The following is a 14,587-nucleotide window of genomic DNA, read 5'->3' as shown; positions in this document are numbered from 1 at the left end:
CAGGACTGATGTGATGAGGATGACCAGTGGATCCAGGAGCTAATAAACCACAAGTGCAAGCCATTCCTTTATTTGAAATGCACCGTAGTTCAAGGGAAAAGAAACAACTCAGCCTTCAGGTGCCTACAGTCAAACAGAAAACCTGAAAACAAAAAACAAATGGTAGGTAGAAAGAGTGTAGGAGATCTAGCAACTCACAAATAAGCAAGGTTTGCACGGATTGTGCTTGTCCATCTGATGGTCAATGCATTTTGTTGACAACCCCGTAGAGTTAATCTTCACACCTTGCCAGAGGAGGGGGGGCAGAGACCTGAATGAACACCATTGACTGAAAAAGACAATACATTTGACTTTTCAGTTTAACCAACAAAATCTGTGCAAAAATAACTTGGAGGCCTATTTGGAAATTTAAATGTTGTTAACTGATAAAACTCCATGCCGGCAATAAATGTCCTTTGTCTCTCTGTCCAGGATCAAACAATAGAGTTGCACAGGAGACACAAGAGACTGCAGATGCTGGAATCTGGAGCAACAAACAATTGGCTGGAGGAACTCAGCGGGTCAAGCAGCATCTGTGGGGGGAAAGAAATATGTTTTTGAAAAATAATATTTATTCATAATGTAATATATATAAAGGGAAAAACAGTGCAAAAACATTTTACCTTCTTAGTGACATTTGATCAATACATTAGTAGTGTTGGCATTTTTTAAACCATAGCACCATTGCCACTCATGTGGCCCCCAGGGGTGAAACACCATTTCAATGTTTAAGGGGCTTCCCCACCCAACTCAGCCCCTGCATATCCAGTAGCAAAAGCACCCTTCAAGTTCCTGGGAGTGAACATCACCAACAACCTGTCCTGGACAAACCACATGGATGCCATGGCCAAGAAAGCTCACCAGCACCTCTACTTCCTCAGGAGGCTAAAGAAATTTGGTTTGTCCCCTTTGACTCTCACCAACTTTTACCGATGCACCATAGAAAGCATCCTATCAGGATGTATCAAGGCTTGGTATGGCAACTGCTCTGCCCAAGATCGCAAGAAGCTGCAGAGAGTTGTGGACACAGCCCAGCGCATTACACACACCAGTCTCCCCTCCTTGGACTCTGTCTTTACCTCTCGTTGTCTTGGTGTAGCAGCCAGCATAATCAAAGACCCCACCCACCCGGGACATTCTCTCTTCTCTACTCTTCCATCGGGTAGAAGATACAGGAGCCTGAGGGCACGTACCACCAGACTTAAGGATAGCTTCTACCCCACTGTGATAAGACTATTGAACAGTTCCCTTATACAATGAGATGGACTATGACCAATGACCTCATGACCTCACGATCTATCTTGTTGTGACCTTGCACCTTATTGCACTGCACCTTCTCTGTAGTTGTGACACTTTACTCTGTACTGTTATTGTTTTTACCTGTACTACATGTCACAAACCAGCAACAAAAGAAACACACTGAGCATGATTCAGTGTTAAAAACTATTTTATTAATCACTACTTATGATAATACGTAAAATAAAAGTAAAAAAAAAATGTTAGTATGTTAGAATTCAAGAATGTTAAACCTCGAACATTAACCCCAAAACTAAACTCTTCGTGTGTGTGTGTGACAAAGTCCAAAACTCCCAGTTCCGGAATGGTTCTTAAAGTTCAGTTCCGCAAGCCATAAGGTGAAACATGAGCAAGGGCTTCTTCAACAACCACCGTTGTCTGAAGATAAGATGTAGATGTAGAAAAACATAGAGAGAGTACATACGAAATCCAAATGTTCCACGATGGAACCCAAACGACACTTCAGTGTTTACTCGGTAGTGACTTCCTCACCCTGAAAAGCATCCGAACCGTGGTCGTCCACACACAAATACCTGTTTCCTTCTACAGGTCAGCAACAAAGTGAACTCCATCGGATTACTTCCAACTTCCATACATGGATTTCAGTGGCAAACACAGTTATTGTTTCTCATCCATCGATAGAGAAAACAAGCAGGCTGGTGTCTCTCTCCCTTCTCTCTCTCTTTCTTCTTCTTCTTCTTCTTCTGACTTCTTCAACAACGTCATTACGTCCTTTATCTTCTATTGACGTAAGCACGCCCCACACACACATACACACACACTCTCTATCTTAAAGGGACTTTCACTGAGTCCACAACACCTCCCACCAAAAAAAAAAATTTTCCCAAGAAAATTTTAACCGCGCATAGAGTTAGTAATGTTAATAATTATCACGCTACACAACTACAGACTATCAGATTAGTATAGATACATGTTTCCCATTTAACATCGGGAAAGACAATCAGCAATCACATTATCTTTGCCTTTAATGTGAGTTATCATGAGATCAAACTCTTGCAAAATTAAACTCCAGTTTAACAGCCTTCTGTTCTTGTTTTTGACTCGGCTCAGAAACACCAATGGGTTATGATCTGTATACACAGTCAATGGTTTCTGAGCGGTGCAAACATATACACTGAAATGTTGCAAGGCTAAAACAAGCGACAGTAATTCTTTCTCTATGGTGGAATAATTCTTTTGATGCTCATTAAATTTCTTTGAAAAGTAAGCTACAGGATGGTCAATATCATCAAGGTCACCCTTCTGCAACAACACAGCTCCTGCAGCTTCATCACTGGCATCTACTGCTAATGAAAATGGCTTTTCAAAGTCAGGTGTTTTGAGCACAGGATGATAGCATAAAATGGCTTTCAGCTTCTCAAATGCTTCTTGACAAGAATCTGTCCAAACAAACTTTACTCCCTTCTTCTGAAGATTAGTTAGGGGAAGAGCAATATCAGCAAAATTTTTACAAAATTTTCGATAATATCCAACCATTCCCAAAAATCTTCTAACAGTCCTCGCACCTGTGGGAATAGGGAACTCAGATATTGCTTGAACTTTTGCCTGAACAGGAGCTTGCTTGCCTTGACCTACAACATAACCAAGATACGTCACAGTGGCATGGCCAAATTCACTTTTAGCCAAGTTAACTGTAAGGTTAGCCTTGGAAAGTCTTTCAAACAACCTTTCAAATGCAGAGATGTGATCCTCCCATGTATCATTCCCAGTCACTAAGTCGTCAATGTAGGCATCTGTATGTTTTAACCCATGAATCACTGAATTAATCATTCTTTGAAATGTTGCCGGAGCATTTTTCATTCCAAATGGCAAAACATTGTATTCATACAATCCAGAAGGGGTTACGAAGGCTGAAATTTCCCTTCCTCTATCTGTTAATGGAACACACCAGTACCCTTTTAATAGGTCAATCTTTGTAAGAAATTTTGCCTTTCCCACTCTGTCTATGCAATCATCCACCCTAGGAATAGGGTAAGCATCTGACTTTGTTACAGCATTCACTTTCCTGTAATCTGTGCAAAATCTAACAGTTCCATCAGGTTTAGGTACAATAACACAGGGCGAACTCCAATTTGAAGTAGAATGTCTAATAATATCATTTTCCAACATGTATTTTATTTCCTGATCAACAAGTTTACTTTTTTCCACATTCATTCGATATGGGTGTTGTTTGATTGGTTTTGCATCCCCAACATCAACATCATGGGTAATTATCGATGTTCTGTTTGGAACATCTGGGAACAGATTTTTAAATTTTAAAATTAATTCTCTCATCTGTTGTTTTTGTGAAACTTGTAAATGGTCCAACTTCGTTTCAAGGTTCTCCATGATATTTTGGTTTTTCAGTTTCGATGGAACAATATTTGGTCTAAATTGGCCTTCTTCAACATCAACATCAGGCATTCTAGAAACAACCTTTACATCATCCACCAAGGCCACCACTGAATCCCTCTCATAATAAGGTTTTAGCATGTTTACATGACAGAGTTGTGTTTTCTTGCGTCTATCTGGTGTTTTGATTATATATGTTAGATCAGTCACTCGAGATTCAATAACATAGGGTCCAGAAAAACGAGCTTGCAAGGGATTATTTTGGCTAGGGAAAAATACCAACACCTTTTGCCCCACTGCGAATGTCCTAGGCCGAGCACGTCTATCAAAATATGTCTTCATTCTTATCTGGCTTGTTTTCAAATTCTCTCTCGCTAGCTGGCAGACTCTTTCCAACCGAGTTTTAAATTTTTGGACATAGTCCAACAGACTCAAGTGAACTTCCTCATTAACCCATTGCTCTCTTAACAACTCCAAAGGTCCTCTCACCCTATGTCCAAACACAAGCTCAAACGGACTAAATCCGATTGACTCCTGGATCGATTCTCTAACGGCAAACAAAAGTAAATGGATACCTTCGTCCCAATCCTTGGTGTTTTCAAAGCAATAAGTCTTCAGCATATTTTTGAGAGTAGAATGAAATCTCTCCAGAGCTCCTTGAGATTCTGGGTGATATGCAGATGATACAATCTGCTTTGCTCCCAGCTCATAGACTATTTGTTGAAAAATTTTTGACATAAAATTACTACCTTGATCAGATTGGATTTCTTTTGGCAAACCAAACAAGGTAAAAAATTTTACAAGAGCCTTTGACACCGTCTTGGCCTTAATATTTCTAAGGGGTATTGCCTCTGGAAATCTAGAAGTGGCACACATGATGGTTAACAAATACTGATTTCCAGTCTTAGACTTTGGTAATGGACCAACACAGTCCACAATCACCTTCGAAAAGGGTTCACCAAAAGCAGGAATTGGTTTCAAAGGAGCCACAGGGGGTTTTTGATTTGGTTTACCTACCATCTGACATGTGTGGCAGGTTCGACAAAACATCACCACATCTTTTCTCAAACCAGGCCAATAGAATTGTTTCAAGATCTTCCCTACAGTTTTATTCACACCAAAATGACCACCCAAAGGCATACTATGGGCCAGGTTTAAAATCTCATCCCTATAAACTTTTGGAACAACAACCTGATGAATAACTTCCCATTCCTCAGTAACAGGAACATGAGGAGGTCTCCATTTCCTCATTAACACTCCATTTTTGACATAGTATCCAGTTGGCACCTTTTCAATCTCCTCACATGAGAGAGCTTTTTCTTTCAATTCTGTCAACTCAGGGTCCTTTGTCTGTTCCACCATAAAATCCTTCCTTGACAAAGACAAATCTTTAAATTCAGGCTCACTATAAGGATGTTGATCCTCCAGTGAAGACAGAAAAGTCTCAGATAAGGCATCAAAATTTTCTTCCTGTTTAGGACTGTCACAAGGAACCACATCAGACTGCACCGGACTGTCTGTCTTGGCTAATTCTTTAGCTCTAGCTCGAGTCACCGCACATGATGGGTAAACATCTGAATCATCCTCAGACTCATCAATCCTTGGTTTGGTTGTTAACCGTACCACAGGATCACTTTCTCCATTTGCAAGGTCATTTCCCAATAACAAAGAAACTCCTTCCACTGGCAAACTAGGTCTTATCCCTATCTCGATTGGTCCTTCTACGAACTTTGACTTTAAAATCACCCTGTGAAAAGGGACAGACATGGTCTCACCTGTAACGCCTCGTACTAGATTTACTTCACCAGTGTCACTTTCTTCACCAAAATTTAAAACACTGTCCAGCAAGAGAGATTGACTAGCCCCAGTATCTCTAAGAATTTTCACTGGTACCTGGGGTGACTCATCATTCAGTGAAACAAAACCCTCTGATACATACGAACGGAATTCTTTTCTCACCTCCTCCAACTTTTCCGCTTTTCCCTCTTGCAAGGACTGATCTTTAACAGCATCTCCTAAACCTTTTTGATTTTTAATTGCCTGAAAGCAAGCATTGGGCCCAGCTTCCTTCTTTTCTTCAAAAGGGCACAATTAGATATCACGTGGCCAGGTTTCCTACAGTAATAACAAGTACGCTCAACAGGTTTCTCCAGCCCTGGCTTCTTTTCATCCTTTCCTTTTTTATTACCTCCCAATTTAATCTCTGGTTTACCTGGATTGTCTTTGTAACTCTTTTGAAAGGTTTTAGGTTGTCCCCATTTGGATTTATGGGTTAAAGCATAATCATCTGCCAACCTAGCAGTTTCTTGTAAAGTTTCCACTGCCTTTTCATTTAAATATGTTGTTAATTCAGCTGGAACACATCTTTTAAAGTCTTCCACCAGTATCAATTCTGTCAATTTATCGTAATCCCCATCTACATTTTTAGCCAGGCACCATCGTTCAAAACATATTCTCTTTCCATTGGCAAATTCCATATAAGTCTGATCTGCAGATTTCCTCAAGTCTCTGAATTTTTGTCTATAAGCCTCAGGGACCAATTCATAGGCCTTCAAAATAGCTTGTTTTACCTTGGTATAATCAGCTGCATCCTCAGCAGACAAAGCAGAATAAGCTTTTTGAGCTTTACCTTTAATCACACTCTGTACCATAAGAGCCCATCCTTTCCTTGGCCAGTTTGAACTCACAGCAACCTTTTCAAAATGTTGGAAATACTGATCAACCTGATCTTCTTCAAACGGAGGGACTAATCGAACCTCCCTGCTGGCTGAAAAACCATCATCAGAATCAGATTCCGAACTCCTACGCTTCATTTGTAACTCATGCTGCCTCTTTTTCTCCTCGTTATCCAGCTCCATCCTCTTCAATTCCATCTGCTTCATTGCTAGATCAGCCTCTATCTTCATCTGAGTTATCTTTTGTTCAGTCTCTAATTTCTTTTGTTCGGCCTCTAATCTCTTTTCCTCTCGTTCGGCCTCTAATTTATTTTGCTCTCGTTCAGCCTCTATCTTTAACTGGGTTTGTTCTCGTTCAGCTTCTATCTTTGCCAGCTGCACCTGTGCCTCAGAAATTGCTATTTCACTGCCAGGAAACTGTTTTAATACTTCCTTCTCAAACACCTTCTTTTCCACATAATGGCCAGCTATCAGTCTCTGAATATCTGCCTTTCTCATAGACTGCTTTACTTCTGTAAGGTTTAGCCTTGTAGCAATCTTTATCAGATCATCCTTTTTCGCCACCTCCAATCCCTTTTGGGTTGGTGACTCCAAAAATGCCTTAATATCCATTGCTGCTGGTTTCCACACACACAAGCCAATTAAAAAGAATTTATCAGACCTCCCTCAAAAATCTTTGGATTGAATCCCGAACAAATCTCGTCAATCTGGGGTACAATCCCAGACGACACTCGTTAACCTTGGGAACTATCCCGGACGAGCCCCCAATTTTGTCACAAACCAGCAACAAAAGAAACACACTGAGCATGATTCAGTGTTAAAAACTATTTTATTAATCACTACTTATGATAATACGTAAAATAAAAGTAAAAAAAAAATGTTAGTATGTTAGAATTCAAGAATGTTAAACCTCGAACATTAACCCCAAAACTAAACTCTTCGTGTGTGTGTGTGACAAAGTCCAAAACTCCCAGTTCCGGAATGGTTCTTAAAGTTCAGTTCCGCAAGCCATAAGGTGAAACATGAGCAAGGGCTTCTTCAACAACCACCGTTGTCTGAAGATAAGATGTAGATGTAGAAAAACATAGAGAGAGTACATACGAAATCCAAATGTTCCACGATGGAACCCAAACGACACTTCAGTGTTTACTCGGTAGTGACTTCCTCACCCTGAAAAGCATCCGAACCGTGGTCGTCCACACACAAATACCTGTTTCCTTCTACAGGTCAGCAACAAAGTGAACTCCATCGGATTACTTCCAACTTCCATACATGGATTTCAGTGGCAAACACAGTTATTGTTTCTCATCCATCGATAGAGAAAACAAGCAGGCTGGTGTCTCTCTCCCTTCTCTCTCTCTTTCTTCTTCTTCTTCTTCTTCTGACTTCTTCAACAACGTCATTACGTCCTTTATCTTCTATTGACGTAAGCACGCCCCACACACACATACACACACACTCTCTATCTTAAAGGGACTTTCACTTTCAATGCACTCTGTACTAACTTGATGTAACTGTACTATGTAATGAATTGACCTGTAAGATCAGTTTGTAAGACAAGTTTTTCACTGTACCTCGGTACAAGTGACAATAATAAACCAATACCAATACGAATACCCTAGACTTGTGGTCCTTCCCCACAGAGCCTTTACGTTGGCTGCACCAAGGTTCAGTGCATCTCTCAGCACGTACTCCTGCAGCCTGGAATGTGCCAGTTGGAGGCATTCCCTTATGGACATCTCACTGTGCTGGAAGACCAACAAATTTTGGGCAGACCAAGGAGCATCTTTCACCAAGTTGATGATCTTCCAGCAGCACTTGATGTCTATTGCAGTGTGTGACCCTGGGAACAGCCCATAGATCAGAGTCCTCTGTTACCCAGCTGCTTGGGTTGAACAGAGACAAGGATCCTTGCATCCTTCTCCACACCCTCTTCGCAAATCTGCAGTCTGCAAAGAGGTGTGTGACCGCCTCTTCCCCACCACAGGTCAATGTTTCAGGTCAAATCCCTGCATTGTGACTGAGTGTGGAGAGGGCAGATTACCAGTATAAAGAGGAGAGGGGGTGGAGTGAGACAGGAGCCAGCATGTGACTGGTGGACCAAGGATGGGTGAAGGATGATGGGCAGGTAGGCGAGGGGGAGGGGTGGCATTGGGAGACAGAAGCAGGTGGATGATAGGTGGAGGTGGGCATAAAAAGGGCAGATGGAGCCAGGTGGGGGGAGAGGAGGGTGAAAGTGGGGACAGCTGCTGGAGGGGGATAAGTGGGAACACAAAGGCAACCAATGGATTTGCACATCAGGACTACAGTGGACTTCTGCCAGTGTTTCCTCTGACTTCTCCCTGCTTGGGCACAGTTCACCATTTCTTGGGTCCTAGTACCATCAGCACTTCCTCAAGGGCAATTAAGGCTGCATGTTATGTGATGGTATTGCCAGTGATAGCCACATATTGAAAAATAAATAAGTAAGATATTAACCATGTAGAATTTCCATTTTTATTCACTATGCTTTATATGTGCTTTCTAAATGCTCATGATTGCCAATTCCTTTTGCTTGGATATGCACTGTCAGTGGCATGACTGTGATGAAAAAGGCCAGAAGAGTAAAAGCATAAGCAGAAATGAGCGAAATAAACCAAATGTGACTGGGATTAAATAAAAGACAATTAAGATTTTGTCAAAGGCATAATTAAAGTAAAGCTTAAATTAGTTTATCATTACTTCTGATGTAAATCTACTTGATTTACAGAGTCAGAAAATTAATGCATAATCCAAGTGAAGCTTTTTAAGAACTGGCAGTACTCATTGTGTTAAACACGAATGAAATTTAAAAAAATCTAAACCAAAAATAACAAACTGAAAAATTCAACCCTGCTTGTGTCCAATTTTGCTTCCAGTATGTTATCAGATCTTCCTCATTAATGAATCAAACTGAATAATTCTTCACATTCCAGCCTTTGTGCACAAATCAAACAGTGTGGTTGGAACACTAATATAGAGCTTGTGGTAATGAGATTACATTGTTTTGCAAGCTGAATTTAACCATAATGTAATTATCCATTCCTTGTTTTCTCTTTGATTCTAGCAGTGCCTGATCATTAGTTGTCATAAGGGAGAAAATTACTGAGATGAGATAGTGAAGGTCATCTGGATTGTTTTCAATAATGCATTTGAGCTACTTTGAACTGCAAGTTCTAAAGTTTTATTCACTACCCCTACAAGAGAGTTAACTGAAATTCTTGACAGTACCTCTAAACCCAAAATAAGTTAGTTAGCAGTAGTGTAAAAAGTATACTGGTTAATCCACTCTATGACATTAGCTGGAGTCCCTTAAATTTTATTTATTCCTTATTTTAGTTTTCAACATCAATGCCAGCAAGGGCAGCATTGCCCATCTCCAATGAGAAGGTGTGATGAGCCACTGTCTTATCACTGCAATCCTTTTGGTGAAGATAACCCCACAGTGCTATTAGGTACAGAGTTCCAAGATTTAGACCTAGCAATGATGAAGAAACAGTGATGTGTTTCCAAGTCATGATGGTGTGTGAGGTGAACAGTTGGTTGCATTTCCGTGCCTCTGTTGCCCTTGTCCTCCTTAGAGGAAGGGCATGGGTTTGGGAGCTGCTGTTGGAGTAGCATAGGCAACTAACTGCAATTCACTTTGTAGCCACCGTGCAGCAGTGATGGAGAGAATGAATGTTTCGGGTGGTGGATAAGGGACTAATCAAGCAGGCTGCTGATTTCTGAATAGTATTGAGCTTCTGGATGATACTAAATGTTTTGGAGCTGTGCTCATCCAGGCCTATGAAGGGCTTCCCATCTTGATCTTGACATGCCTTAGTGGAACAGTTTTGGGTGTCGATAGTGAATCAATCACTGCAGGATATCCAGCCTCTCACTTTCTTTTGTAACCACAGTATTTATGTGCTCATACAATTGAGATTCGATTCAATAGTGACCCCAAGAATATTGTTGGTTGGGAACTTCACATAGGCAATACCATTGAATGTCAGGGGTAGGTGACTAGAATTTCTCTTGATGGAGATGGTCATTGGCTGGCACTTTTGTGTAATAATTGTTTCTTGCTGCTTGTCAGCCTGTACCTAGATGTTACCCAGGTTTGCTGCAAGTAGGCATGTCTGCTTCATTTGCAAATGAAGGGCATGCAAATGAAATTGAACATTGTGAAATTATCCCCACATCTGACCTTATGTTGGAAAGAAGGTAATTGATGAAGCAGCTGAAGATGGCCGGGCCTGAGGCATTGCCCCGAGGAACTCTTGCAGTGATATTCTGGGAATGATTGACTTCCAGCAAGCATAACCATCTATGACTCCAACCACTGAAGTGTTGTTCCATTGATACCCATTAACTACAGTTTTGCATGAACTTCTTTGATGCCACATTTTGTCAAATGCTAGCTTAATATCAAGGACCTTCACTCTCACCTCAAATCTGAAATGTAACTCTTTGGTCCATGCTCAGTTAAGGGTTATGATGAGGTCTGGAATTAAATGGTCCTGGCAATACACAGTAAGCATTGGTAAGCTGACTGGTGAACAAATGCCATTTATAGCACTGATTCATGAAACCTTCTTTCACTTTGCTGACAACTGAGAGAGGATTGTTTGGGCAGTAATTATCCAGATTGGATTTGTTGGGCTATTCATTTTTCCTGCCTTTTCTCTGAAAGATATATTTTAATTCTGAAGCTTGATGATTAATGATTATGAGAATACTTCTAAATAGTGTCAGAAGTTATTTTAAGTATGCCTGAGAAGGCAGATGTTGTAATTGTATTGGAACTGGTTGGCTAGGGGCATGGCTAGTTCTGGTGTCTTTGTGGGTCTTTCTCACTACAGTCGAGATGTTGTCTGGTCCCATTATCTTTCTGGTATCTTCCATTCTCAGTCATTTCTTGAAGTCAATTCTCTGCAGATTGATTTATGTGATAATGGGAATCTCAGGAAGAAGCTAAGGTGGAGCATCTACTCAGCACTTCTGGTTGAACATGGTTGCAAATTCGTCAGCCTTGTCTTTGACGATTAGAATCTTTACAGAATCTCCTCTCCAAGTAGGCAGTCCAATCGTCCATTACCATTCATAATTAGGTGTGGCGGGGCTGTTGAGCTTTCATTAGATCAGTTCATTGCAGGGTGGCTTTGCATGTTGTTTTTATTGTTTAGTACACATCATCTTGTGTTGCAACTTCAGTAGGTTGGCAACTCATTAGGTATGCTTGTTGCTGCTCCCGGCATGCCCTTCTGTACTTTGAACCAGGGTTGATCCCTCGGCTTGATTGTAATGGCAGTGTGAGGGATATGTTGGGACATACTCAAATATGTTTTGAATACTGCAGTGGATTTTACTATTTCTAACTTCTCTGCATACACAAATTCGAATTGTCTTATATCCACTGCTGGAGTAAAAGAAAGACCAGCTGAATTTAATAGAAATACTGCTAAAAATAGAACATAGAACACTACAGCACAGTACAGGCCCTTCGGCCCACAATGTTGTGCCGACATTTTATCCTGCTCTGAGATCTACCTAACCCTTCCTTCCCACATAGCCCCCTATTTTTCTATCAAAGAGTCTCTTAAATGTCCCTAATGTATCTGCCCCCACAGCCTCTGCAGGCAGCGTGTTCCATGCACCCACCACTCTCTGTGTAAAAAAACTTACCCCTGACATCCCCCTTATGCCCTCTTCCAATCACCTTAAAATTATGTCCCTTCGTGTTAGCCATTGTCACCCTGGGAAAAAGTCTCTGCCTGTCCACTCAATCTATGCCTCTTATCATCTTGTACACCTCTATCAAGTCACCTCTCATCCTCCTTCTCTCCAAAGAGAAAAGCCCTAGCTCGCCCAACCTATCCTCATAAGACATACTCTCCAATCCAGGCAACATCCTGGTAAATCTCCTCTGCACCCTTTCTAAAGCTTCCACATCCTTTCTATAATGAGGCGACCAGAACTAAACACAATACTTCAAGTAAGCGCTTCAGCCCACGATGTCAGTGCCAACCATAATGTGAATTTAAATGAATCCCATCTGCCTGCACATGGTCTTTGTCCCTCCATTCCCAGCCTGTTCATGTGCCTTTCTAAATGCCTCTTAAATGTTGCTGTGGTATCTGCTTGCACCGCCTCCACTGGCAGTACGTTCCAAGCACCTACCACTCTGTGTAAAACAACTTGCCTCGCACATCTCTTTTGAACTCCCCCACCCCCCACCCCGCACCTTAAATCTGTGCCGTCTAGTATTTGGCATTTCCACCTTGGAAAAAAGACTCTGACTATTGCGACTTTGACTCTGATTCGACTTGAGAGGTTTAAAATTGGATTCTGCACACCTGCAAAGTGACCTGGCTTTCGTATGAAGGAGCAGTTAACGGGGCCGACATGTTAATTATTGCACACACTGATGGCAAATGCTAGGGCTGCTGCAAAAGTAATTGCGAGGAGGAGGTCCGACTACGGAACTTCGCCTGTGCACACTCTGCAATTCAAAGGAAAGGGAGCAAGTGAATGGAAAAAAATCTTTAGGGACTGGTTTCCATCGCAAGTAGATGAGAAAAGATGTTGCGGTCCATCAAGCCTGCTCTTTCCAGGATGGATGACAAGAAAAATGTCCTGGAAAGGCATTTTTACATAATAAGTCGCCTGTTTGAATTAGTCATTGCAAATTAATACAACCCATTTACATATATTTCATAATTGTTTCAGTGTTCAAGCTAATATAGAATGTTGAGAAAGAACTGTTAATGTGCATTAATGGAACGTCTTTCACGGACTTTCTACAACCTAATGATGTATAGTTGTGATGTGAGGAACATTAATAGTGAATATGCTCACTGTCAGATTCCATAAACAACAGTTCAACTTTTTGTGCTTTTCTCTGAAATATATGTTTTAATTCTGATGCTTGACCGTTGAGAATTAGGAGAATGCACCTAAATTGTGTCAAAGGTTATTTTAAGTGTGCCTGGGAAGATAGAAACATTTCTGTATTGGACTTGTGTGCGCTGTACTTCCTCAACACTTAACTGGTGAATTCAAACGAATGCATTGCGGATAATCTTTCGCCTCCTCACTAATGCAACCTACCTTTTGTGCTGATCCTGCAGTGAGACTTGAACCCTCACCCTGCTATCTCAGGGAAGAAAGTGCTCCCATTATTTCCAGAGGCTTTTTTTTTGGTGAAGTGCCACAAGCAGCAATGTTGAAATGCATGCAAAAATAGAATATTGATAGCAAGGGTACAAAGTTGGTTAAGTAGCAGACAACAGCGGGTCATGGTGAATAGTTGTTTCTCGGACTCGGGGAGGATGAATAGTGGCATTCCCCAGGGGTCAGTAATGAAGCCATTGATTATTTTAATCTATATTAATGACCTTGACTTGGGGGTGCAAGCCATAAGTTCCAAATTTGCAGTGTTTGAACTGTGAGGAGGATAGTGATAAACTGCAGCACGATTTAAATCGGCCGGTAGAATGGGCAGACGCCTGGCAAATGAAGTTTAATATCAGGCGACGAAGGATGAGAAGAGACAATATCGAAAGAATGGTACTGTTCTAAAGGGAGTGCACGAGTCGAGGGATCTGGGAGTATGAAAGCACAAATCATTGAAAATGACAGGACAGAGTGAAGAAGTGGTTAATAAGATGTATACAGTTCTGAGCTTTACCAATACAGGCATAGAGAATAAACGTAAGGGACGTTCTGCTGATCTCTATAAACAATTGGTCCGCCCTCAACTGGACCTTTGTGTCCAATTCCGGTCACTTCGTTGTTGGAGACATGTGAAGGTTTAGAAAGGGTCCAGAAAAGATTTAAGAATGGTTCTTGGAATGAAGGAGTACAGACACAAGGATAGTTTGGAGAGGCCGGGACAATTTCCTTCAGAATAGATGACTGTGGGGAGATTCGATAGAAGTATAAAGAATGATGAAGGGTCAGGACAGAGTGAATATTGAGAGGTTTTTTCCCGTTGGCGAAGGGATCGAGGTCTAGCGATAATAAATACGAACTAAAGGAGAAGATAACTGGAAGTGATATGAGGAAATTTTATTGCGCAGCACGGGGCTGGAATCAGGAATACACGGCCTGCAGATCTGGCATGTTTCCATTTTGGCCTTCAAGAGGGAATATGGTGGAGGAAGATTTGCAAATCTACGGAGAGGGGGGCCGGGGGAGTAGAAAGTTGTTCTCTTAGAGAGGCG

The sequence above is a fragment of the Pristis pectinata genome, chromosome 1 (genome assembly GCF_009764475.1).
Source record: "Pristis pectinata isolate sPriPec2 chromosome 1, sPriPec2.1.pri, whole genome shotgun sequence".
Lineage (NCBI taxonomy): Eukaryota > Metazoa > Chordata > Chondrichthyes > Rhinopristiformes > Pristidae > Pristis > Pristis pectinata.
The sequence above is the reverse complement of the archived record's forward strand: the minus strand, read 5'-3'. Positions refer to the sequence as shown.